Source organism: Peromyscus maniculatus, chromosome 13 (assembly GCF_049852395.1).
Source record: "Peromyscus maniculatus bairdii isolate BWxNUB_F1_BW_parent chromosome 13, HU_Pman_BW_mat_3.1, whole genome shotgun sequence".
Lineage (NCBI taxonomy): Eukaryota > Metazoa > Chordata > Mammalia > Rodentia > Cricetidae > Peromyscus > Peromyscus maniculatus.
In genome coordinates this window covers 24,225,694-24,253,617 of record NC_134864.1, presented here as the reverse complement: position 1 = coordinate 24,253,617, position 27,924 = coordinate 24,225,694, and the positions used below count along the sequence as shown (strand labels likewise).

At 44.9% G+C, this 27,924-nt stretch overlaps 1 pseudogene across 7 annotated transcripts in view; it reads left to right on the top strand.

Moving 5' to 3' along the window:
* The first annotated feature begins 1,254 nt into the window (after nt 1-1,254).
* The window catches only part of LOC143268285 (putative sperm motility kinase W pseudogene), a 34,112-nt pseudogene continuing 7,442 nt past the window's right edge, over nt 1,255-27,924 (top strand). For 2 of the 7 annotated variants that reach the window (XR_013044021.1, XR_013044023.1), the window contains exons 1-5: nt 1,255-17,569; nt 19,679-19,892; nt 20,273-22,197; nt 22,946-23,248; nt 26,058-26,137. The product of XR_013044021.1 is annotated as a putative sperm motility kinase W pseudogene, transcript variant X5 (transcript). Of the gene's footprint in view, nt 26,138-27,924 lie in introns of all 7 variants that reach the window. The other 5 variants (XR_013044020.1, XR_013044022.1, XR_013044019.1 and 2 more) reach the window with 5 other exon arrangements.

Below are 27,924 nucleotides of genomic sequence, written 5' to 3'. Positions count from 1 at the left end.
AAGTGGGACCAAGATCTTCAATGTCCCAGAACTGGTACTGGGAGAGGCCTATGATGGGAAGAAGGTAGATGTGTGGAGTCCGGGTGTGTTACTCTATTTTATCACCACTCTGTACCACCCTACACAGGAAGCACCCTGGAAGAGATCACAGAGAATATCATAAAAGGGACCTATGACATTTCAGCTCATGTGTTTGGTTAACTTGAAAACACAATTCACTAAATGCTCACAATAGCCCCCCAGAGTCCCTTCATTGATGATCTGCAGCATCATCCCTGGCCCATGAAATGGTAAAACAAAAATCCCAAGTGATATCCACTTAGATCCCAATGTGCTAGAAACACTGTCGTCTTGGGTTTAATATCAATGCCATTGTGTAATCCTTTGTAAAGAGAATTGCAATGAAATGATAGGGACATACCTCATCATCAAAAACAGTCACACAAGGAGCTGGGGTTTTCACTAGGCTGCACCACCTCAGCCAAGTCTGTGGACCCTGTAGTAGCACCTCCCCCATCTCCAGTGCACCTCTCTATCTCTGGTCTTCAGCTAAAACAAAGGGCCTGTGAGCCCACCTTTGGCCTCTTCCACACCCAGTCCTCACCACAGCACCTGCCTGGTGTGCCAACAGCACCACGGCAGAAGATGGCCAGAAGTGCCACCATGGCTGTACATTGTCCCCAGAAGAAGGGCCCCACATATAGCTATGCACCTATCAAGAGCTGGGAAGCCCCAAGTATCTACAGTGGCACATAGGAAGAGGAAATGACCCGGCACCTGTGCCGGACTTTGCCATGCAAAAGTAATCGACTCTTCTGAACATGGGTTGCTTCCAACTTTTCTGTCAAAAGTGTGCTGCTTCTCTCGGGCTCCAAACACATAAGCCCATCCTATGTTCACCAATAAAGTGGCTCCTCTGAAAGACGTAACCTGCAGAGCCCAGTGAGGAATTGGGCAGGCTGGTATTGCCTATGCTGGCTTTCCCAGCATGCTTTTCTCTACAGCATCACTATGTTTCAGACTTCATTTCCCAAGCTGCCTTTCTCTATATTGGCATGCCACTACAAACTACCTTTCCCATAGTGCCTCACATGTCCACCATTTCCATTTCCCTTTCCATGACTCAAGTTTCTAAAGTCACATTTCAGCTTTAACATGGGAGGTTTGAGTCAAGATTTTTGCTTTCACCACAGGAGATAAGAGATGTCTGTTCTCCCTGAGCTGGCTTTGTTATTTTTTTTTTTCTTTACTAACACTTTCCCCAGAGTGAGTGGTGCCCAAAGGAAAAATCACTGGGGACTTCCTCCTCTCCCCCAGCCAGTCAGTAAAAAGAAGTGAAAGCACTCAAAACAAAGCTTTCCTCCAGTTCCTTCAGAGAGACTCTCTGGCAGACAGCTCTGGGTTTGCTCCCAGCTCACTCATTTCTCACAAACAGCCAGAGGCTGTAGGAAAGGCTGAGTCCATCAGCCGGACAGCAGAAGAGCTCACAATTTGGAGAGCCAGGCTCATTCACCCAGGACATTTTTAGAAGCTTCTTCTGCAGTCAGTGCATTATGCTGTCCAGGATTTCCCCAGCCCACAGAGATATCATGGATGGTTCCTGCTCAGGTTTTTGTAAAGTGTTGTTTTCTGTTATTTATCAGCATTTTGTCTCAGAAAGGAGACAAAGAGGGACAGATGTGCAGAGTGTGACAGGGACCTCCTTGTAAGTAGTCACCATTGGAGCACACACCAGGCCAACGTGATGGAGGGAGCTGTTCCCTCTGGACACTGCACATGACTGGAAGCTACTAGGGCACTCCTGGATAGGACAGAGTGAGACAGTGAAGGGGAAAAGTACCTGGGGTCTAACATGGAAGCTTTCACTCTGTGGTATATATACCCTGCTGTGATTGGTCCATTTCTCTGTCAGACCTCACTGTGAGCGATGAGTGTCCTGTATATTAGGCTGTGGTCTGGCCTGCAGTTCTGTCCCTATAGACCAGGTAACCTGTGGAACTTTTGCACTTCTGTCTAGCTTGTTAGTTGTTTAGTTGCAGGTTCACAACTGTCTGCATAGGAGCACCTTGACCACATAGCCTCATGACCTGTGCGCCCTAAAAGAAGAACCTGAAAAGTCAATACATACTCTTAGTTACCATTGGCTAGGGTGCATTTGCCTCTGTGAAACTGGCCTATCATCACCTCATAGTCAGCCTTTGGCCATAAATGTTATGACTACTTAGAGCAGCATCTCTGGTTATCGTGTTAGATGGCGACCCTGGATAAACTACACCATAACATAATTTGCTGCTTCCAGGTTCTTACAACAGAACAACATTTCTTTGTGACTGAGAAAACTCGTTCTAACGAGTAAGGGAGGAGGGCAGTTTGCAGGAAGAAGAGACAGAGAAAATATTCGGTCAGATCTTGTTAGGCATCAAGTTTTGCCATGACCTTGACATCGTCCATCTAGACCTGAATTCTGAAAATATCCTTCTAGGTGAAGAGGGCAATGTGAAGCAGGTAGACTTTGTTATCTCCACCAGATGTAGAGCTGGCACTGTACTGCAAGGGCAATGTGGGACCAAGACCTTCAAACCCCAGAACTGGTGCTGGGAGAGGGCTATGATGAGAAGAAGGCAGATGTGTGGAGTCAGGTTGTGCTGCTCTATTTTATTACCACTGGGTACTACCTGTTCCAAGAAAGCATGTTGGAAGAGATCGAGGGGAATATCATAAAAGAGAACCTATGACTTTTCAGCTCATGTCTCTGAGTATCTTGAAAAACTAATTCACTAAATGCTCACTGTTGTTCCACAAAGGAGGCCCTCCACTGAAGACTTTCAGCAACATCCATGGGTCAATGAACAGGAGGAAAACATCCCAAATGACACCTACTTATCCCAGTGTCCTAGAAACACTGTAGTGTTGGGATTAATATCAATGGCATCTTGTAATCCTTTGTAAAGAGAAAATACAATGAAATGATGGGGACATACTTCATCATCAAAGAGCAGTCACACAAGGTGCTGGGGTTTTTGCTTATCTGCACCTCCTGAGCCTAGTCTGTGGACCTTGAAGTTGTATCTCCTCCATCCTCAGTTCATCTCTCTATCTCTGGTTTTCACCTAAAACAAAGGGCAGTGAGCTCACTTTTGGCCTCATCCACATCCAGACCTCAAAACAGCACCTGCTTGTTGCGCCAAGAGAACCAGGGCAAGGGGGCTAGAAGTACCTCCATCCCTCTATGCTGTAACCAGATAAAGAACCTCACTTATACCTATGACCCATATCCACAGCTGCAGCTGCTCCATGTTATCTACAGTGGTATATTGGAAGAAGAAGAAAAGACACGACACCTGGGCCGGACTTTAACATGGAAAAGTCTTCCCCCCTTGTGAACATCAGGGGCTTCAAGAGACTGCACAGGGAATTAGGACTTGTCTGTCAAGAGTGTGCTGCTTCTCTAGGGCTCCAAACACACAAGCCCATCCTATGTTCACCAATAAAGTGGTTCCTCTGAAAGAAGCAACCTGCAGAGCCCAGTGAGGAATTGGGCAGGCAGGTATTGCTGATGCTGGCTTTCCCAGCATGCTTTTCTCTATAGCATCACTATGTTTTTGACTTCTTTTCCCAAGCTGCCTTTTTCTATATTGGCATGCCACTACAAACTACCTTTCCCATAGTGCCTCACATGTCTACCACTTCCATTTCCCTTTACATGACTAAAGTTTCTAAAGTCACATTTCAGCTTTAACATGGGAGGTTTGAGTCAAGATTTTTGCTTTTGGGCCACAGGAGATAGGAGATGTCTGTTCTCCCTGAGCTGAGTTTGTTTTATGTTTTTCTTTGCTGACACTTTCCCTGGAGCAAGTGGGGCCTTATTCTAGGAAGGTGCTTTTGTGCCCCAAGGAAAAAAATCACTGGGAACTTGCTCATTTCCCCCAGCCAGTCAGTTAAAAGAAGCAAAAGTACTCAAAACAAAGCTTTCCTCCAGTTCCTTCAGAGAGACTCCCTCCCAGACAGCTCTGGGTTTGCTCCCAGCTCATCCATTTCCTCACAAACAGCCAGAGGCTATAGGAAAAGGCTGAGTCCATCATTGGACAGCTCATGAAGGTTTCGTTGTGTAGTTTTGGTGCCTGTCCTTGAACTCACTCTGTAGCCCAGGCTGGCTTTGAACTCACAGAGATCTGCCTTGACCAGTCCAGCAGGCCAGGTTATTCGAGGGTCTCGAGGAGGGGCCACCTGTGAATCAATAGGGGGCGAGAGGGAAAGGAGACCAAGCGCGTGAAGAAAGACAAAGCAGTCTGAGTTGCATCAAGGCCAGGGTTTATTGACTGGTGTTAGAGCTTATAAACAGGGCTTCAGGTAGGGAGGGGGAGCAGGAGTGAGGAGAGGACAAAGAAAATTCCTAAGGAGGGTCAGCAGGAGGTCGCTTTGGTCCCAGGCCCCTGCAGCTAGCTGATTTAAAGAGGTTTATTTAATCCTACATTCCTAGGTTAGACTAAAAGCCTCTTATTTACACGAGGCTTGATAAATCATGGCAGGTAACACAAGGTTCAAGACACCGCTGTCCAGAGTCGGTCTCCAACACTGCCTGGCTCTAGCGCCGAGTGCTGGGGTTAAAGGCATGTGCCACCACTGTCAGGCTAACAACCTTTTTCTTAAAAGCCTGAAATGATCTGAGATACTCAGCCACAAAGGCCACTGACACATCATACTGGCTTAGACGTCTGAATAAATAAACATTGGCCTCTTTGGTCCACGAGGCAAAAGCTACTGAAGGTCACAGGGTGAAATGTCTTCATGCTTTTCATTTTCTTCTGTTGTCCCAAGAGGAGCCACCAGGTTGAACCCAGCACCCCCGTATTCACAAAAGACTGTCCTTTGCATGAGATTCAGCAAACCCTCAGAAGCAATGCCCTTGCCACATGGGCAGCACCCTGATTTGCAAACTGCTTCCACACTGAAATAGTCATTGCAGAGGCAGAGGAGGAGACTGAAGACATGCCTTTCAGGATTCTTTTGCCACCTGAAGCTCAAAAGTGATGCATATTGGTATCTTTCCCAGATTGAAACGGCAAGGCCCTCACGCCTGTGTGATAGTGTTTAGAGACAGGCCTTCTGTAGGGAGGCAGGGACAGATTTTGTCCTGAGGGCAGGCCTTTCAGCATGCACTTAGGTCCAGCTAGAAAGAAGTCCCCGTCATATGAGGACCCAGAGATGGGCAGCCTCTGCAGAGCAGGAAGGAGCCTCTCCAGAAACCCACTCATCTGTTATCTGAAGAATATTAACTGCAAAGCTTTTCCTCTAGTCGCTGAGCAATAGCTGAGGGGCTGAAGCCCAGGACACATCAAGGAAGGCAAAGGGGCCCAGCACTAAGCAGGACCTCACTCAGAAGAAGCCTGACACAGGGTAGAATACAATGTCTGAACTGGCAAACCTGGTTTTCCATGTGCTCACAGGGAATCCACTGGCAGAAAAAGTCAGACTCCTCACAAAAGACAAAATTATAGGTTCTCTTCAAATGTCAATGTTCCCAAACTTAAGTCCCAGGATTATCATCCACTTATCATAGCTGATTGAAACAAAACCTGAAGAAATCTACTTTATGACTGAGTAGGAACAGCCTGTGAGCTGCAGTCTACAATATCAACGCTGTAGATATTTGTTTAGAGACAAAGCATAGAGCCAGGTACACACTGCAAGGGCACTGGGGAAATGCAAATGGAGAAAACGGAAGGAACTGATCTAAGGGTCCTACAGCCTGCAGACCAAAGAGACCCAGAAACCTCATTTGTTGTGTGACCTCCATCAAGCCACCTAATGGGACTTCACCTCCTTAAATTGTAAATTTCTGGTCAGAATGCTTGCTCTTCCTCCTCTTGAGAGCTGCAGGTAGAGAATGTCAAAGAGCTTACTCCATATAACACTTTGTTTAATATAAAAGTCAGTGTGTATGTGTCTGAGTGTCTGTGTCCATACTACAACACAGAGGGCCAAGTGCTCAGCCTGGAAACCACATTGACTCCATGTCATCCTTCCCTCCCACTTGTCCCTCCCGTGTGGATAGACAGCATTTCAGTGCAGGATGAATGTGTAAGAAAGTGGCCACAGGGATGCATGTTTTATGTCTGAGCTTGTATGTGCGTTATGACTCCTGATGGAAGCTGTGCATGGACAGCCTTTGGGACCAGATGGCTAGCAAGGGCAGGAGGGTCCCTTTGATTGGGCTGGAACAGACTAAGAATGCTCCTGCCCCATTGCCTCCTTGTTCTCTGGCTGGCAGTGGACCAGCCCAGGCAGTGGCTCATCATTATGGTGCTGTGTGGCATGGGCAGCAGCTATGAGGACTTGAAGTGGCCGGTGCTGGGGCATGCCATGGGCACTGTGGCCCAGATGCAGGGCAGGTTCGAGGCCAGCCCCTGTGCAGGGAACCTCAGGGTAGAGACTTTGTGGTACAGCACAGGCGGAAGTCAGCCAGGGCCTCAAGGAGCTCAGAGCATGCCTGAGCCTGGAGGGGGCTGAGGAGTGGCCTACGGGTCCAGAGGGCACAGCCAGGGCATGGAGTCCCTTTGAGTCGGCCTCTCTAGTGTACTTGAGAATCCGGGTTTAAGAACAATCTTTTGTCCTGTGCTGTGCGCTATCCCCTTCCTCCCCCATGCTGATGGTTGGGGCTCCCACAACCTGCCCTGGGGCCCTCCCACCGAACCTAAGGGAGGATTGGCTTCTAGGACAGAGTGGAGTATCACTGCCTATGGTTGTTAAGCTATGGTGGACTGTGTTATAATGCCGTAGCATTCAGATAGGTTATAAATATTTGTCATCATTGAAAAGGGTTGGTTATAAATTATTATTGATTAAAAAACTACCGCTAGTTAAAGATGCTTCACATTGGTACAATGTTGATGCAACAGAGTTATTCTTGTTATGGTATATGCATGTATTTCTGTTCTTGTTTAAAATATTGCAGCTTTACATTATATTCTAGACTACTGAGGGAAATCACAAGAAAGACTTTGGTAAGAGATTCTATGTTTAAAAAAGGAAGATAAGAAAATTTGTCTGAAGTAAATGCCTGAACGGACTGAGGGAACATGGGAGGTTATAGAAGATCAGCGTGTATGTTGTGAATATGGAAGGTTGTAGAAGATCACAGGGAATATCAACTATGTTTGTTGTGGTTTCTTATACCTGCAAATACTGAATTTTTTTTTTTTTTTTTTTTTTTTTTTTTTTTTTTTTTTTTTTTTTTTTTTTTGGTTTTTCGAGACAGGGTTTCTCTGTGTAGCTTTGCGCCTTTCCTGGAGCTCACTTGGTAGCCCAGGCTGGCCTCGAACTCACAGAGATCCACCTGGCTCTGCCTCCCGAGTGCTGGGATTAAAGGCGTGCGCCACCACCGCCCGGCTACAAATACTGAATTTAAAAGTTATTATGGTTGTTTTCCATTTTAAAATTAGCTAATGATTCTCTAAACTGTTTATGTTAAAAATGGATATATATATGTGTGTGTGTGTGTGTGTGTGTGTGTGTGTGTGTACATATATGTGACTTGAATTTAATGGTATGTGTAAATGTAAGCTAGCTTTAAATGTACTGATGTGTATGCAACTTGGATCCAACTGTGCATATGTGTGCAAGTAATTATTGTTTGGAAAAACATGTCTTAAACAGCAACCATGTGGCTTTCCTCCATGTTGTCTGGTGACCTCATAGGTGGCCCCGTGCCTGGCAGCCATCTTTTACTAAAGGTTATTAAGCTTTATTCAAGTTAAGGAAAAGCAAACTTAGAGACTTACACCTGAGTATTTATGTTTTTGCTAAGTGTTCAACAGTAAGCTTCTAGAGAACATAAATAGATGGCTATATATGTTTAATAAGTAAGGTATTTGATAAATATTAAAGCTGCACCTCAATGCTTTTATACACAAGAATATACCTTGCTCTGGCAGCAAAACTGTGTAATTTAAGATTTACTCATGTAATAAGAAGATAATGGTTTTAAAGACATGAAGAGATCATAGGGAAGAGCTGAGGTTTACAAATGTACGGCAGGGCTAGAGTTCCAAAGAGAGTCCAGTTGTAAGGGTGGACCTTAGCAGTTTTAAAAATGCCAGTGCTAGGTGATGATCACCAGAAGTACCAGTCACAGTGAAAAGGAGCAGGCTGAGATCTAGAAGGCTGTCTATGTATATGCTGCCAAGGGTACGGCCAAAGAAATGATCCAACCTTCTAAGAAAAAGAACCAAAAGGATTATAAATGAATCCCAGATATTGAACTTTTGCATTGTTTGCACTCTGGAGCTTGGTCTTACTATACACAGACTGTGGTTGTGCCTTGTTTCCTCCCTCTTAAAGTAAAAGAAAGTACTTTATTGTTGATAATTGCAGAACGACTTTTGAGAGATCTTAACCTTTTTAAGAACAATTTTTAAAATATTGAAAAGGCTGAAAATTAGGGTCACAGCCATAAGCTCCAAATACTAACCAGAAACTTGGATGTTCATTTCTTGTGATGCAGCAAGACAATGATCTAAGCAGTCTGGCACAGGGCTTGATACAGCTTCTGACTCCATGAGTCTCGACCCTTTAGGAGCTGAAAACCTTTTTCCAGGGGTAGCCTAGGACCATCTGTATGTCATATGTTTGCATTGAGATTCATAACAATGGCAAAACTGCAGTTATGAAATAGCATTGACAAAGTTGAGAACCAGTGACTTAGAGAATGTTTCTCCTTACCCAAGGTCCATTCAGGCTTAAGAATGTTGTCTACCCTCCTTGTCTTTGCTAAACTTGTTAAACATAAGCTATTAGGATAAAGTGAATCACATATATGTTTTATATTGATATTTTATATTCTTTACTGAACCTGTATTTGATACTAGAAGAGGTTCGATTTAAAACTATTCTTTTTAAGGCTGCTTATTGTAGACTGTTAGAGAACATAAGTAAATAGTCAGTCATAAATAATCAAGTTTTTAAATTGTAGTCAGGCTAAGTACTGATTTAATTAATTACAGGGATAAGCTTTACTCAGTCCCTTGCATATGTTTTCAGGGTTGAGCTTGAAAGAAGTAACAAAGTTTGTCTATTCAGATACAACTGGACAGCCCTCATACTTCAGAGATCTCCAGAATATGGCACTTAAATGTTGATCTAAAAGCTCAATATGTCAGACAGACTCCCAGATCCCAGCAGGGACCCAAGGTCTCCAAAGCAGATTACATATAAGGACCACAGCTTTTCTGCCTGGATTACGGCAATACTGATCATAGGACAGGATGCCCCAATGCAACATCTGCCACCAGGACCTGGCCCAGACGGTGGAGAAGCAGCAGGACACTGAAATTGATTTCACCTTTTGCCTGGACAAAGGAAGATCAGTCTTCCCATGTCCCTCTTCCACAGAAAAAAACTCTGTCTTATAGGCCTGATGGCCAAAGAAGATCGATGCTGTTCTGACTGGTGCCTTCAATGCTATGGAAACCTGGGTATGGACTGGTCCCTGTCATTTATAGGATTGGAAGCTGCTTGGTCTGCCCTCAGACATAATTTATCCTTCTCAGATTTCTGATAGTACTGACAGTTAGGCTAGCTATAACTTTGTCATCTTGGCAGCATCAGACAACCAGATCCTTCTGCAAGGCTATTATAGCTCAGTTTAAAGAAAATGTCCTAAGATATAAAAGTTTAAATAAGTCATAAAGGTTTAAATATGGGTCTAAGAAAAGTCTGAGGATATGAAAGACTATAAGCTTGAGGATCCCAGAAAATGATTTAGATTATGAGAAATGTTTCAGATTGCTCTCCTGTTCTATGGTATAAGAGTTCAGAACTCAACATTTAATAGAGTTCTGATAAGCTGATAGAATAATGGCTATTTACTGTTCAACCACAAAATCAACATTTTAGATTAATTTTAGTTGTCTTCTATAAACCTAGAAGTGCTTCTCCTCAATCCAAAATAAACATCCTGTCCAATTTATACTTGTCCATCTGGACAGAAGGAAAATGCATATGCTTTTAACTGAAATCTGTAGTTCTTGTTGGGTCACAAAGGTATGAGTCCACTTCTGTTGTTTTACAGATACCCATCACCTGCTTTGTCTGTGATATGGATTTCAGTACAGATTGATAATACTAACTCATCTAAAACTTTTATGTCATATTGTAAGATAGTTTTTCTAGGCCTCAGAGGAGTAAAAGAGTCATAAAACTTGGATCCATTCACAGATGTCAGAAGGACCCCAGATAAGTACAGCTTATTCCTAAGGATGGTATTTTTTCTCTCTCTTGGCCTTGGGACCACTGTTCTTCCCAGTTACTAGGGATGTGAGCCTTAGGGTTCCAAATAGGTTCATAAATTTTAACTTCTGTTCCTAGTTTACATTTGTCTCAACAGATTTCCCCTTGGCTGGCAGTCACCTCCAAGCTTCAGTTGCTGACTACATTGCTCTGGACGATTGTGAGCTCCGGACTAAAGCTGACATGGACCAGCCCAGCCAACCTGATTTGTTCCCTGTCTCTGCAGGGTCAGATAACCACATGCTTCTGATAAATGCCCCAATGCCCAGCCTTTGACTAACCTTTTTGGGGCCCTGACAATGGTGCCCTAATGCCAGGTCGAAGCAGCTCCAGAAGAAAATATGTCGTCCCATATTCCCTGTCCAGAGGAGGCTGAAATGCTGGGTCAAGAAGAAACTCCCTGGCATAGGGGCAAGATGGCCAACTATAATGCTCATTGATATACCATGAAAATAGGTTCAGAGTTGTCAATTGATAAAGTTATTAACTGAAATGACTCTGCAATAAGATAAGAGACTTGACATTATTTGTGCAGAACCAAAGAGGTGTAACATAAGATTCTAATCTGGTTGCACTCAAAGATCAGAACTACAAGGCCTTAAGAATGAGAGTAGATAAAGATGTCACTGCCCTAGAAAAATCTGTTAGCTAATGGTTTGTAGGACCCCATGCCCTTGCATCCCTGGACAGGTAGGACTTGAGATTGAGCCCTATCTTTGATACCTGTGAAGGGGGCAATGTTGAGGGTCCAGCACAGCTTGACCACACAGCAGCCATGACAGGCTTAGGGGTCCAGACACTGCTTCTGTGACAGGCTTAATGGTAGGCAACACCCAGATCCAGGAAAAGCCATAAACTGACATCACCCAGGGATCCACTGAGGGATGAGGAAGTAACTGACATCCCAAACATGCCAACCATTAGATAAGGTGGGCAGATGTCCCTGAGTCTAGCACAAACCTATTGTTGTTTTACAGATACCCCTAGACAATTGTCAGCCAATCAGGGTCCTGGACCCTGGAAATGCCCTCATCCTAACCTCTGCTATGATAACAACTCTACCCTTACTGAGCTTAGAGCTCTCTGCTGTCACCGCTGTGAGGGACAGAGACTGAGCTGGAAATAAAAGCTCTTTGCTTTACATGTGGAATTAGATCTCCTTGGAGGTCTTTTGGGGGTCCCCATGATCTGGGCATAACAGCTGGGAGATAGTGTGGATAATCAGTACACACCACCACAACCACAACTACAACTCACACCACCACCATTATCATCACATCTGCTATATTCCTACTAAGAAAACACTTAACAACCACTAACACAACCACTTATTATCCTACCAACTTCTTAGAGACACTGCCACTTCTCAGTCTGCAGAACAGGAAGGAAATAGACTCTGACTGAGAGTGAGAAAGAAGCAAGAGAAACTCCATTTAAAAGAAAACTTCATGTCTAGAAATACTAAGATAAAAACTGAACCAAGTTTCAGAGACACAGATACCCACCTAAGACTCCAGTCAAGGCTACTCCCTGCCCTCCAGGGTGGGTAAGCTGCTGGCCAAGGAATAGCTAAAACAAAGGCTTAATCCATCAAAGTCTCCAACAGTACTGGGAGAGTGTCCAAACGTATTTGGTTTTCTATAGTTCTTCTCTTGGCTAAATATTCCTGTTAACTGACGTCTGACCCTGTGCTGGGAAGGCTTGTACCTCCTGGCCTGCAGTTTTTCCTTTAAAAACCCTTCATTCTGAGAGCTCAGGGCCATCCTCCTTTACCTGGCTAGCCAGTGTGTTCGACGTGGACCAAGGCTGGGCTTACATGTTTTAATAAACCCCTTTGAACTTGCTCTGGATATTGGCTCTGTGGTGTCCTGCTTGGGGGTCTTGCTACACAGGCACAAGAGGAGGCAGGAATACTGGCTGGGTTTTGTCAACTTGACACAAGAGTCACAAGGGAGAGGAAACTGAGAAATCACCTTCACCACTTTGTCTGTGGGCATGGCCATGGGCCACCTTCTTAAACACAGATAAGGCTCTTCCAGCTCCCTGTGGGTGGTGCCAGCCCTGGGCAGTGGTCCTGAGTCATATGAGAAAGCAAGCCGAGCAAGTCATGGAGAACAAGTCAGTAACTTTCCCCCATGGTTCTTGTCTCTGCTCCTGCTTGAGTTCTTACCCTGCCTATCCTCAGTGATGGGCTTTGAATGGAATATTCAAGCTAAATAAATCCTTTCTTCCTAAGATGTTTTTGGTCATGGTGTGGGACAGCAGGCAGCTGGGTGGTGGTCCCACCACCAATAAAGAAACCATAAAATGCCCTAGTCCATTGCTTTAGGCGGAGGAGTTGCGACTTGTGATGGAGAAGATGAGCAGGATTCAGAAGATGAGTCAGGACAGAGTGGCCATTTTACTTTGGTCCCTCAGTTCCCACCAGTCCTTATGAGCTAGTTTATGTTTGTCTCAAAGACAACAAGAACTTGACCTCTGGTTGAGAGACATGATCCTGTCCCCCAAATGGAGTGACTCTCAGGAACTGTGAGAGAGGAATGACTGGAGACTGTTGGAGAAGCAGACAGGAGGCTGCAGCCATGCTCTAGGAGTTGTCCTGGACAATGGTCCTAAGGCCAATCAGTACCCAGGATCACAAGGGAGCAATTCAGATCTCCTATCTATAAGGAGCCCAGGCAACACAGCAGTTTCCCAGGACTCCTTGAGGTCAACAGGCATGACAGGAACCTAGAGCCCTTCCCCACTCCCCACCATCACTACCTCCTCAGAGAGAGTAAGTCCATGCCCAGAGATGCCAGGGGGCCTCCTCCTATTCTCTCGGAGTTCATATTTAAAGTGGCCTTTAGTCAAAACTGGAAGCAAACCCCTGGGCCAGGCCTGGGACTAACAGTTTCAGGCTAGAGAGTGGCCAAGCACTCCCCATGCCATGGATCTTCCTGCCTTTAGTCCCCTGCTGGTCCCAAGAACAGAAGACTGTAAACATGGCTTTGACAAATCCCTAATGACTTTGCCTCTCTACAGGAGACCTGTTCAAAAGGTACCTCATCCTCAAAAAGCCAGAAATGGTTTGAGGTACACAGAAGCCAAGGACAAAGGCCACTGAAGACTGTGCTGGCTGTAATGTGCTGGCTGTAATTTGTAGATGAGATAATATCCATCTGTCTCTCTGATCCACTGAAGCAGAAGCTGATGGAGACTAACTTCATTTTCATGAGAAGGGGAAAGGTACCTGGGGCACAACATGAAGCCAGCCACTGTGGGCTATAGATAGCCTGCTGTGATTGGTCCATTTCTCACTCTGACCTCACAAGGAGCAATTGTGAGGCATGAGGGTCCTGTATATAAGGCCGTGGGCTGTGCTGCAGCTCTGTCCCTACAGAGCAGGGAGCTGATTTAGGTGACCTGTGGGACTCTCATAGCTATCTGGTTAGTTGTTGAGCTGAGACTTTGCCACCACCTGACTGCACGGGAGCACATTGACCACCTAGCCTCATGGACTGCCACCCCAACACCAAGAGCCTGAACAGCCAATATATGGTCCTATTTCCCATCGGCCATGGTGCATTTGGCTCTGTGCAGCTGGCCTACCATCGCCTCACAGGCATCCCGGTGGCAATCAAAGTGATAGAAAACCTCGAGGAGGACCTCCGGTTCATCGTATCTGAGATGATGGCCCTGGAAAGACTGCACCATCCCAACATCATTCGCCTCTTCCAGGTGCTGGTAACACCAGAGCAAATCTACTTCATCACGGAGTTTGCCCCGGGAGGAGACTTGTTCCAAAGAGTGACGGAGGAGGGCAAGTTGCAGGAGGAAGAGGCACAGAAAATATTCGGGCAGATCCTGTCAGCCATCAAGTATTGCCATGACCTGGACATCGTCCATAGAGACCTGAAGCCCGAAAATATCCTCTTTGATGAAGAGGGCAACGTGAAGCTGGCAGACTTTGGCCTCGCCATCAGTTGGAGAGCTGGAACTCTACTACACCAGCAATGTGGGACCAAGAGCTTCAATGCCCCAGAACAGGTCCTGGGGTTGGGCTATGATGGGCAGAAGACAGATGTGTGGAGTCTGGGTGTGCTGCTGTATTTGGTCACCACCGGGAACCACCCCTTCCAAGGAGACACCATGGAAGAGATCGAGGGGAAGATCGTCACAGGCACCTATGATATTCCAGCTCACATCTCTGGGCAACTGGAAAATTTAATTCACCAAATGTTGACAGTTGCCCCAGAGAGGAGGCCCTCCATTGAAGACCTTCAGCAACATCCATGGGTTATGAAGTGGAAAGAAAACATCCCAAGTGAAACCTTGTTAGATCCGAAGGTTTTAGACACACTCTCTGACCTCGGCTTTAATATGAATGATGTTTTGGAATCCCTGCAAAAAAACAGATATGATGAGTTGATGGGGACATACCTAATCATCAGAGAGCAGGCCCGCAAGGGGCTGCCCCTTGAGATCGGCTGCAACACCTCAGTCAAGTCTGTGGACGTTGGAGCTGGGCCTCCTGCGTCCCTAGTATATCCCTCTGTCTCTGGTCTTCCCCCAAAACGGAGGGCCAGTGAGCCCACCTTTGGCCTCCTCCACACCCAGCCCTCACACCAGCCCCTGTCTGTTGTGCCAGCAGCCCCAGGGCAGAAGGTGGCCAGAAGTGCCTCCATGCCTGTACATTATCCCCAGAAGAAGAGTCCCACGTGGAGCTCTGCCACCCTATCCAGAGGTGAGACTTCTCTGAGTGTCTCCAGCAGCATATCAGAAGAAGAAACCACTCCATCCTCTGGAAATGACTCTGACATGGAAAATGCACAGAACCCTCAGAACATCCGGTGCTTCCAGAGACTGTGCAAGAGAATCAGGGCCTGCTTCTCCAGATGCTGCTTCTCGGGGGATCGAAAGACACAAGTCTAGCCCATGTTCAATAACAAAGTGGCTCCTGCGACAGAGACAGGATGAAGAGCCCAAGGAACTCGGCATGCAGGTTTGAGAGGGTGCATATGTGCTTTGCATTTTATTTTCTCTGCCTTTTCATTGAAAAATCAGAAATGTACATGTTTGTTTTTTGGGGTCCAATGGGATGTTCAGATGTATTTCTACACCAGCTGGATTAAACCCTGCCACTTAGCATACCTCCTCAGGAAGAAATCCTGCTGGAACATACTCAGGTGGTGTCTGATGTAACTGAACTAGCAGAAGACACCAAAGACTGTGATCAGAGTGAGGTGGGTGGTGGGCGTTGTGCTGTGGAGCTGTTGTCCACAGGGAACAGATGTTCATATAGAAGACTCTGCTTGGAGATCTAGGGCCTGAAAGAATGACTATGGTCAAAGCCCAAAGGGCAACTTCAATGTCCCCCTACAGTTCAACTGGACAGGCAGAGTGTGTCAAGACCTGTGAGGCCTGATGTCACATTGAAGAGGCTACTGTGGGAGGCTGAGCTGGATCCCAGTTCCTGCATACCCTGGGCACCCAGTCTAGACGAGATGTTTGCATTGTCACAGCACTCTCTACTGTGGCATTCCGGGAGAATGTCCTCAAAGGACAGAGGTTGATTACAAAAGATCTATCAGTTTCCAATCCTCAGTCTTTCACATCTGAGGAGCCTGGAGGAGGAGACTCTACTGATCTTTTCATGGCGGTCATGTGACCTAGATCCTTGTATTTCATGGGCATTGTGTTCTCAATTGTGGGATCTCTGACTACAAAGGCAGGTAGTTCATATTTGCTGAGGGTCATGCCTTCTAGAGCAAGACTTTACTAGAAAAACAAGGTCAAATCTATCACCTAAGCAAGAGATGAAGAAGGTATGTGAGGCCATCGTGTGTAAGGAAGAAAAGTCCCAATGGAATCCTATGTGATGATCTAGTACCTGGCAGAGGGACTATGGTCAAGGCTCAAAGGGGACACCTCGAGATCTCCCTGCAGTTCAGGGGAACAGACAAGAAGTAATGAACTCTGACCTATATTCTGATAGCACAGTGTGGGGCATCAACCAGGTCTGGACACAAGTATCTGCAGACGAAAGTCCAGATAGTTAGTGTCTCCTGCTGCATGTCCAGTTCATGGGACACTGGGCAACCAAGAAGTCATTATGATTATAGTGCCACAGGAGTCTCCATGGGGACCTAACTCCATTCTCAAGAGCAGAGGAAACTGGGATAGCCATCCAAAGCATCTGATGATCAGGCAAGAAGCACTCATGGTGTGTTTTAGCCATACATCCCAAGAAGAAAATAAACTCATTCTCATGGGGCACTAATGCGGGCCCTTTTTCTCCTACCTTCCTCCATGTATTCTATGTGCAATCACCCAGAAGAAATTTCCCTACAGCACTCACAGTAGAACCATGCTCCAGATTTTGGGAAACACAGTTGGGATGGGTTTCTGGGCTTCTCTGTCCTCCCATGACTTTATGGACATTTATAATGTGTGCAGTGTCTGGAAGGTCGTGTGCAGGCTGGGATTGAGCTGGGGCTTTGCCACCATCTAATGCAGAAGCCCTTGTGCCAATATGTGACCCTGTTGACAAGGTTGTTCTGCTCTTCAAGCCGATGTTATTATTCACCTGCCTCCATATAAACACAGTCCAGCATGCCCTTACTTTGTGCTACAGTTATTATGGTGACGTTAAGAGAAAAAGGACTTTGACAGTAGGAAGTGGGATGGGAAGACATCATGAGGACCAGCTGTACCTGGGAAGTAGACAGCGAAACCCTTCAGACCTGCTTTCTATACTGGTGAACTGGTACCGAAGCTCTGTCACAGAGAAGGCAACAATTTCTCCCCGAAACTACTTCAGCCTTCATTCTGAGTCTTCTAGATGGGAAGAACCTGGAGAAGGATCTCTCCAGATGTGTCAGAGGGTGGCCCTGTGACCTGGGTCACTGCATCTCTTGGGACTTTGTTCCAGGTGTGGGCTGTCTGATAGAGCTGGGCTCACAGTTCTTGCCATGCAGCCTGTTCCTCACTTCCTGGCATGTGCCTGCTCCTGTCCCCCTGTAGCATCATGGGAGTGGTTCTTTCTCCACAGCTCTGACCCCATTTTACCTACATAGAATGAGAGAGAAGACTGTGTCTGATGTTTGAGGCCAGCTTCTGGGCTTCCTTTGTGCCATGATCTGAGCTGTTCTTTTGTCAGTTGTCATTGGATGGACATGGCCATGTGACAGGCCCTAAGGAGGGGCCGGATCCCAGGATCAGTAGTCTGGTGTCCAAGCCATCCACAGGGAGCTGGCACTCTGGCAGAGTCCAGGACAATCAGGAAGAAAAAGGTGCTGAGGTAAGTCACATGAAAACAGGTAAACAGAGTCACGGACCTCAGAGGGTCCATGAAAGTACAGAGAGTTGGAGGACACTGTCCTGTGTGAAGGTCACAGCTGGGCATAGCCTGGCAGGAAAGAAGGGATGAGACAGATGGACTTGAGAGCAGCCCTGTGGCATGCTCCACCCTGGATGGCCGCATCTGTTGTCTCTCTGTCATAGTGAAGTGTTTATGGGCACTGAAAACACATTTCTTACAATTGAAGTTTTGATGAAATGGTGTTCTGGAATCTGTTTTGGCTGTCAGGACCTGGGAATGTTGGCAGTTCCAACAGGGCCAAAGACCTGTAGTATGTGCTACTGTTTTGCTGGTACAGGGAAAGGCAGGTGAGGGGACAGAACAGTGGGAAAGATAGGAGTCTGAAGTTATTCTGAGAGGGTAACTGTGGTGGACTCTCAGCATTAAGAGGCCATGTTCCTTCTGTGGGACCCCACCATTCTTCACATATAACTGTAGGAGTTTCACAGCCAGTGATCATGCCAGGTAAAACATGTCACCAGGCATCCCTCCTGGACCTGGCTGATACCTAAGCCCTGATGCTCTTTTCTGTCCCAAACAGACACTCAGTAACCTTGAGGAGACCCATCTCAGTACAGGATTTTTCTTTCTACTCTGAAGAGAAGGCACTGAGTGGGGCAGGTGGGATGCATCCCCCAATCCTCTCTACTCTGACCTGCTCTCACTGTCTTGTTTGTGGATGTCATTAGATACAGCAGAGCAGTGAAGCGTCATGAGGCACCCCTGAAGGGGACGTCCCAGGCTGAAGCCACAGTCAACTGTGCACCAAGGTCCTTCCCTGTTGGTGGCTGAGCAGTGTGAACACAAAGTCTTGCTGTGTCAGTGAGGGCCCGGGCCCTGGGACTCTCTAACTTCTGCTGCAGTTGTTCCTGTGTCTGATGCTCCTGCTGCCAAAACCAAGGTCAAGGGTTTGAAAACACAAGTTTCCAACCTCAAACCAGGACATTTCTATGTCAGAGAGGAAAATGTCTAGATTTGCAATGTCAGACCAGGTGAGGAATGTAGCAAGGTGCCATGAGGCTTTCTCACCTCCATTCCACATGTTATATCTGCCCCAGTCTAAACTGGCATTAGTTCTAGGAATGAATAAATGCTTGGTGTACTGATGGGTGGTGAAGGATCCCTGGATGGATGTCTCATGCACAGACCATTCAGATCCCTTGGGCGGGCCTGTTCCTCTTCATTCTTTGAACATCCGGTTGTGTGCACACTCTCACACTCATTGTCATTTTGCACAGCTGCTCACATTCACTAACATGCTCCCAGCTGTGTTTAACTTGTAGATCCCAGCCTCATTTTCTGCAGGGAAGGTTTAGTGTGATCAAACAGGGAATCCCACTAAAACACTGCAGTGAACAGCTGGACTTCCTGATGCCTAGAGCCTGCACCAGACAGGCACCTGGATCTACACCAGCTGTTTCTCTCTCCAGCAAAGACCTCGTGATCATTCACTAGCTTGAAATTCAGCATCCTCAAGTTCCATCTTCAGTTCCCTTGTCTTTTTTGAATGGCCATTGCCTAACCCTAGTGTGGGCCTTCATTAGCCAGGAACATGGGGACAGCCTATAATGATGTCACCTGTGCACTCTCTCTGCTGGGCTCTCCCTCTGAGCACTGTGTCCCCTGTGACTCTCTGTGTGGCAATTCATCTGTGTTCCCACATCTTCCTTCAGGATATCTGTTCAGTATCAGGGCCTCAGGAAGTGATGGGCTGGCTTATGTTCAAGTTCTTGGGACTCCTGTCCTCCTCCTCCTATGGTTTTTTTATTCTCTGCCTCCTCCCTCACACCTCTCTTCTGCATGTGGCCACCTTGCAGTCCATGATCTCTGTCTGCAGGACAGGAGGTCACAGGTGCTAAGTCAGACAACCTCATCTGCATCATCACAACCATCTGTAGCAGGGAGGTAAACAGGGTGTGTCCCTCTCTCTTCCCCTGCCTGCCACTGTCCAGAGGGACATAGTTCATTCTTTTCAATGCCTAGACCTAGAATTTCTCTGAAGATGGGGCTTGGCCAAGGGCCATCTGAGCAGAGGTCCTATCTTTTCAGGTCTACCTGTTATTCCTAAATGTGAGAAATCAGGGGATCCGTGCTCTTCACATCGGGTGCTTCAAGATACTGCACAAGATATGAAGGATTGCCTGTCAAATGTGTGCTGCTTACTTTGGGGTTTCAATCCCAAAAGCCCATCCTATGTTCAACAACAAAGTGGCTCCCCTGAAAGAGGCAGTTTGCAAAGCCCAGTGATGAATTTGTCATGCAGGTATGAGAGGGGGCATATGTGCTTTGCATTTTATTTTTTCTGCCTTTTCATCCAAATATAACAAATGTGTATGCTTGTTTTGTGGGAATCAATGGGGTGTTCAAACGTATTTCTACACCAGCTGATTTAATCCTGCAACTTAGCATACCTCCTCAGGAAGTAATCCTGCTGGAACGTACTCAGGTGGTGTCTGATGTAACTGAACTAGCAGTAGACAACAAAAGACTGTGATGGCAGTGAGGTGGGTGGTGTGTGTTGTGATGTGGAGCAGTTGTCCACGGGGAACAGATGTTCATATAGAAGACTCTGCTTGGGGACCTACGGTCTGGCAGTGTGAATATGGTCAAAGCTCAAAGGGCCACTTCAATGTCCCCCTACAGTTCAACTGGACAGGCAGAGTGTGTCAAGACCTGTGAGGCCTGATGTCACATTGAAGAGGCCACTGTGGGAGGCTGAGCCGGATTCCAGTTCCTGCATACCCTGGGCACCCAGTCTAGACGAGATGTCTGCAATATCACAGGACTCTCCACTGTGGCATTGAGCGAGCATGCCCTCAAATGCAGTGGTTGCTTAAAAAACATCCATCAGCTTTCCAATCCTCAGTCTGTCACATGTGAGGAGCCTTGAGAAGGAGACTCTACTGATTTTTTCATGGCAGCCATGTGACTTAGATCCTTGCATTTTCTGGGCATTGTGTTCTCAATTGTGGGATCTCTGACTACAAAGGCAGGTGGTTGATTGTTGCTGAGGGTCATGCCTGTCTAGAACAAGACTTGACTGGAAAAAAAACATCAATTCTCTCACATAAGCAAGAGATGTAGAAGGGATGTGAGGCCATTGTACAGAGGGAGCAAATGTCCAGATGGAATTTAATGTGATGATCTGGTGCCTGGCAGAGGGACTACAGTCATATCTCAAAGGGGACACCTGGAGATCTCCCTGCAATTCAGATGGACAGACAAGAATGAACTTGACCTATATTCTGATAGCACAGTGTGGGGCATCAGCCAGATCTGGACACCAGTATCTGCAGATGAAAGTCTGGATGGTTAGTATCTCATGCTGCATGTACAGTTCATGGGACACCGGGCAACCCAAATATTCATTGTGATTGCAGTGCCACAGGAGTTTCCAGAGGGAACTAACTCCATTCTCAAGAGCAGAGGATACTGGGATAGCCATCCAAAGCATCTGATGATCAGGCAAGAAGCACTGAGGGTGTCTTTAGCTCTACATGCCAAGACGAAAACAAATGCATTCTCATGGGACACGAATGCTGGTCCTTTTTCTCCTCCCTCCATATATTCTATGTCCAATAACCCAGAAGACATTTCCTTGTAACAGTCACAGTAGAACCGTGCTACAGATTTTGGGAAACACAGTTGGGATGCGTTTTTGGACCTCTCTGTTCTCCCATCTGTATGGACATTTAGAATGTGTGCAGTCTCTGGAAGGTCCTGTGCCAACTGCAGGCTGGGCTAAGATGGGGGCTTTGTCACCATCTAATGCAGAAGCCCTTGTTCCAATATGTGATCCTGTTGACAAGGCTGTTCTGCCCTTGAAGCCAACGGGTTGATTCACCTGTCTCCATATAAACACAGCCCAGCATGCCCTTACCGGGTGATACTGTCACTATGGTGACACTAAGACAAGAAGGACTTTGACAGTAGGAAGTGGGGTGGGAAGATGCTGTGAGGCCGAGCTGTACCTGGGAAGTAGACAGCGAAACTACCAATCCCCCTTCAGACCTGCTCTCTATACTGGTGTCCTTGTACCGAAGCTCTGTCACAGAGAAGGAAACAATTTCTCCCCGAATTTCCTTCAGCCTTCATTCTGAGTCTTCTAGATGGGAAGAACCTGGAGGAGGGTCTCTCCAGATGTGCCAGAGGGTGGCCCTGTGACCTGGGTCACTGCATCTCTTGGGATTTTGTTCCAGCTGTGGGCTGTGTGACAGAGCTGGGCCCACAGTTCTAGCCATGCAGCCTGTTCCTCACTTCCTGGCAAGTGCCTGCTCTGATCCTCCTGTATTACCATGGGAGCTGTTCTTCCTCTACAGCCCCGACCCCATTCTTACCACAAGGAATGAGAGAGAAGACTGTGTCTGAGGTTTGAGCCCAGCTTCTGGGCTTCCTTTGTGCAATGATCTGAGCTGTTCTTTTGTCAGTTGTCATTCGATGGACACGGCCTTGTGACAGGCCCGCAGGAGGAGCTGGATCCCAGGATCAGTAGTCTGGTGTTCAAGCTGTCCACAGGGAGCTGGCACTCTGACAGAGTCCAGGACACTCAGGAAGAAAAAGGTGCTGAGGTAAGTCCACCTGAAAACAGGTAAACAGAGTCACGGACCTCAGAGGGTCCATGAAAGTACAGGGAGTTGGAGGAGACTGACTTGTGTGAAGGTCACAGCTAGGCATAGCCTGGGAGGAAAGAAGGGATGAGACAGATGAACTTGAGAGCAGCCATGTGGCATGCTCCACCCTGGATGGCCGCATCTGATGTCTCTCTGTCATAGTGAAGTGTTTATGGGCACTGAAAACACATTTCTTACAATTGAAGTTTTGGTGAAATGGTGTTCTGGAATCTGTCTGGGCTCTCAGGCCCTGGGAGTGTTGGCAGTTCCAACAGGGCCAAAGACCTGTAGCACCTGCTGCTCTTTTGCTGGTGATGGAAAAGGCAGGTGAGGGGACAGAACAGTGGGAAAGATAGGAGTCTGAAGTCAGCCTGAGAGGGTAACTGTGGTAGACTCTCAGCATTAAGAGGCCTTGTTCCTTCTGTGGGACCCCACCATTCTTCACATATACCTGTAGGATTTTCAGAGCCAGTGATCATTCCAGGTAAAACGTCACCAGGTAGCCCTCCTGGACCTGGCTGATACCTAAGCCCTGATGCTCTTTTCTGTCCCAAACAGACACTCAGTAACCTTGAGGAGACCCATCTCAGTACAGGATTTTTCTTTCTACTCTGAAGAGAAGGCACTGAGTGGGGCAGGTGGGATGCATCCCCCAATCCTCTCTACTCTGACCTGCTCTCACTGTCTTGTTTGTGGATGTCACTAGATACAGCAGAGCAGTGAAGCGTCATGAGGCACCCCTGAAGGGGACGTCCCAGGCTGAAGCCACAGTCAACTGTGCACCAAGGTCCTTCCCTGTTGGTGGCTGGGCAGTGTGAACACAAAGTCTTACTGTGTCAGTGAGGGCCCGGGCCCTGGGACTCTCTAACTTCTGCTGCAGTTGTTCCTGTGTCTGATGCTCCTGCTGCCAAAACCAAGGTCAAGGGTTTGAAAACACAAGTTTCCAACCTCAAACCAGGACAGTTCTATGTCAGAGAGGAAAATGTCTAGATTTGCAATGTCAGACCAGGTGAGGAATATGGCATTTCTCATCTATGTACTATTGTTGAAGTAAAAAATGATGAACTAAATAATTTGTTCAAAACCTTAGAAGGTGACAAGGACTTAAATAGTCCAAGAGAATTATCACCTGAAGCTGAGAAAGAATTGGCCTTGGTAAGTACATGAAGGACACGTGGATCGTATTGATCCAAAGCTGGATTGCATTTTGGTTATTTTACTTTCTAGGCATTCTCCTACAGGAATATTAATGCAGAATGAAGATATTATATTGGAATGGATATTTTTACCAAATAAACTGAATAAAAAATTTAAAACTCATGTGGAAAAAATCTCTGACTTAATTTTGAAAGGAAAATAGAGACTTCGTCAATTAATAGGTACAGACCCAGCAGAAATTGTCATACCTTTAACTAAAGAGGACATTGAAAAATTATGGATGGAAAGTCAACCTTGGCAAAGAGCTTTCAGTAATTTTTTTTTTTGGAGAAATTAACAGCAAATATCCTAAAACTGATAGAATTGATCTCATAAAGAGAGCTGATTGGATCTTTCCTCAAATTGTACGGGAAAAACCCATATCTGGAGTTCATACATTTTATACAGATGCCAACAAACAAGGAATGGCAGGTTACAAATCAGAAAATTTAAGTAAAGTGGTTCAAAGCCCTTATAATTCAGTTCAAAAATTGGAATTGTATGCTATTCTGTTGGTATTAATGGATTTTTCAGAACCTCTCAACATAGTTGCTGACTCTCAGTATGCTGAAAGAGTGGTACTGCATATTGAGAATGCAGAATTTATCCCTGATGCGTCAGAATTAACTTCACTATTTATTCAGCTACAAGACACAATCAGGAACAGGAGTCATCCTTTATATATAACTCACATCTGATCCCATATGGGTCTACCAGGCCCTGTAGCACAAGGTAATGATGAGATTGATAAATTATTGATAGGAAATGTGCTGGAGGCCTCAGAATTTCATAAAAAAAAACATCATGTCAATAGTAAAGGTTTAAAAAAGGGGTTTTCCATAACTTGGCAAGAAGCCAAGGAAATTATAAAGAAATGTCCTACTTGTTCCTTTTTGAATCAGATGCCATTACCAGCAGAATGTAACCCAAAGGGTACTCAGAGGAATGAAATCTGGCAGATGGACGTGTTTCACTTTGCAGAATTTGGAAAATTGAAATATGTACACCATACCATGGATACTTATTCAGGATTTAAATGAGCAACTGCTTTGAGTTCTGAAAAAGCTGATTCTGTAATCACTCATTTGCTAGAAGTTATGACCATCATGGGCATACCTGCACAAATTAAAACTGACTATGCTCCAGCATATGTCTCTGTTACAATGAAACAGTTTTTTGCTTATTATAACATAAAGCATATTATAGGTATACCACATAATCATATAGGTCAAGCAGTTATAGAAAGATCAAACAGAACTCAAAAGGATATGCTAAATAAACAGAAAGGGGTAACAAAAACCCCCAGAAATAGACTACATAATGCTCTATTATCTTTGAATTTTCTCAATGCTAATGAGAAAGGAAAAACAGTTGCAGAGAGACATTGGATAATAGAAAAAACTACAGAATTAAATCAGCCTATACACTTCAAGGATGTGCTGACTTCAGAATGGAAACCAGGGTATGTATTACATTGGGGACGAGGTTTTGATTTTGTTTCTACAGGAGAAGATAAGCTGTGGATACCATTAAAATTGATAAAGGTTCAATTTGAACAAGAGAAACCTCTTAATTAGAGGGGTGATAATTCATCAACCAGCATGACCATCCAATTTAAACTAACTTATGCCAGTAACACATGCCTTTTCATTTAATCAGATAATAACTTGCCAAAAGGGAACCTCCCCAAATTTAGTCTTGGGGAAAGGTTTTTGTTTTTGTCTTTTAGGAGATTGAAGGCTAAGGAATCTGAAGAACACTGGACAAATGAGACAATTGAAGAAAAAGGACAAATATTCTGTCCCAGGAAAAGGAGTAAAATGGCCTATTGGGATACCATCTACAAAATTTCATAAGTTTTCCTAAATGTTTGTTTCTGCTCTTCTCTAAAGAAATTTAACACTATTGGTCTTCTTGTAGTCCAGTTCAATTAAAATTTCAAGCGGACTTTGGAGTTGGAGAATGGCTCTCTCCTTCTTTAAACTCAAGCAAGTTGTTAAAAGGAAAATGCAAACTCCCTATATCACTCCAGAAGAAAGAGCCATCTTCTGATATGGGAGAAAAACCAAATTAATTAAGGGACTATTCTATTACTAATCTCAATTCTTTGATTCTATTCTGATTCTTTAAACTTTTCTTAAAGTATGAATTTTATATCAAAATTTACAAGATCAGTATATATATATTTATATATGTTTTAAACTTTGCTAAGATATTAATGGTCATATAGAGTACTAACTAATTCTAGATAAAAGTCTTCAATTAGCTAACTATACATGTCTTTGTGTTCGAGTCTCTTATCAGTTTTCTGCAAGAAATCACGGCCAGTCCTAACATCAACTGAAGTCTCCAGGAAGAAGATGGGGCCCCACAACAACAACAATTCCATGTGGACAATAATAATATCACTAAACTGACAAACATCATCTATAATCAACTTTAGACTATAAACAGCTCAGGGCAATTTTGAGATGGCTAGCTGAGATGATCCAGTTTCAAAGACTACTTGAATAAGGACTTGAGATAAGCCCTGAGCTTTGGCACTATGCTCAAACTGAACAACGAAGGATATAGTTTCCTTTCCTAGAATGTGACAATTAACCCAAAATTTTTCTTTTCAGAATAAAGATACCGTCACCCATACCCAGCAGGAAGTAATTTTAAGAATACGACACCCACATTCCCAAAAAGGTGGTGTGGGGTAGGTGGTTTTTTGGTCTTTTAATGGGTTTTGGGTCTGGGATAACTTTCATTGTTTTGGAGGGTTGGTTACAAGTTGTTGTCAAAGGTTAGGGAAAGGATCAACCCTAGGAGATTAAGGTTCTTTTTAAAAAAGAAAGAAAGAAAGAAAGAAAGAAAGAAAGAAAGAAAGAAAGAAAGAAAGAAAGAAAGAAAGAAAGAAAGAAAGGAAGGAAGGAAGGAAGGAAGGAAGGAAGGAAGGAAGGAAGGAAGGAAGGAAGGAAGGAAGGAAGGAAGAAAGAAAGAAAAGAAAGAAAGAGAAAGAAAGAAAGAAGAAAGAGAAGGAAGGAAGGAAGGAAGGAAGGAAGGAAGGAAGGAAGGAAGGAAGGAAGGAAGGAAGGAAGGAAGGAAGGAAAAGACAGTTACTAGTTTTAAATACTTTACATTGGATTGGATTTTTTATATTGTATACAAATTATATATATTGAGATTGATATTGTTAGAAAATGCCATACATATATTTCTAATATTGTTCAAGATATTGTACTTATACTGTTCATTCAACAAATTAATGCAATTTGCTGGTCCTTGAATGATATTATTACCAACTATTAGGATATATAGAAATGAAAGTTAGTAGTTAGACATTATAATAGAACTTGTGGTCATATTAGTTATGTTTTCAAGATTGAGCAGATATATTTTAGATAGACAGGACATCATCAAACCCTTCAGAGATCTACAGAATATGGCATTTAAGATGTTTTGATAACTTAGAAAACTTTCCTTTTTTGTTATGACTATGAGACATGTCGGCTCCTGGCAGTACCAATCTACTTCAGAGAAAATATGGGCATTGAAGAAACTGCATATGGAGTTAACTTTCATTGTGGCAAAAGTTAGCCACTGAACAACAAAGTATCCTCGAATCAACTGCTGACAAACAGGACAGACAGGACATGAAACAATGGACTACCAATTCTTGCCAAAACTAGTGTGGTTGTGGCTTTATCAAAAGGCATCTTCTGAGGCCAGGACAATATGACACCATCCCTGAAGTGGCCTTTGCAATCTGGAAAAGGTACAGTGCCCTTTTCTTCGAAGGCAGCTGAACAGGCAGTGGGCCGATGGCTTCTGATGTGCAATGGAACAGCAGCTGAAACAGTTCTTCTTGAAGAGTAACTAAGCTCACACTTCTCAATAGTAGACTGGCAATTACTAGAGGGATGTGGAGAAGAATGGGATGCCAAGAAGAAGCCTCACATACACATAGCCAAGAAGAATGGAAAGCTGAATTAAAAAAAATTAACAATTTCCAGAATTTAAAATCGTGAATTATGACATGACACTAGTGGAATTCAGGTGTTTCTGGTACATGGACTGCTCTCACCAAATGTGAGGTCGAACTGTTGACCTTGTGTACATCCTATACGCTAAGCCTATAGGCTGAAGATGATGCCCCAATGCTGTGGAGAAACCTTGGGTGACTGTCCAGGCAGCTGGCTGTTTCTGTCAACTCACATTTGTTTTTTGGAAGTTGCCTGCATGCACTTCCTGTTTTTATTTTTTAGGTAATATTATTTTTTTCTTGGGTCTCTGAGGGAGTTGATGATTAGTTAGTTATAGTTGAAGATAAGTTAGTTACAGTTTAAGACTTGTTAGGATAGTGAATTAGATACATTTTGGACTTGCCAAAATAGGATAGAAAATGGAATGATTTTCTCTGAATTTGTCAAAGGCAAATGGACTAGACATTTTTTTTAGGTATTTATTGCTTGTATGTGTGGTATATTGTTATTGTATTTTTGT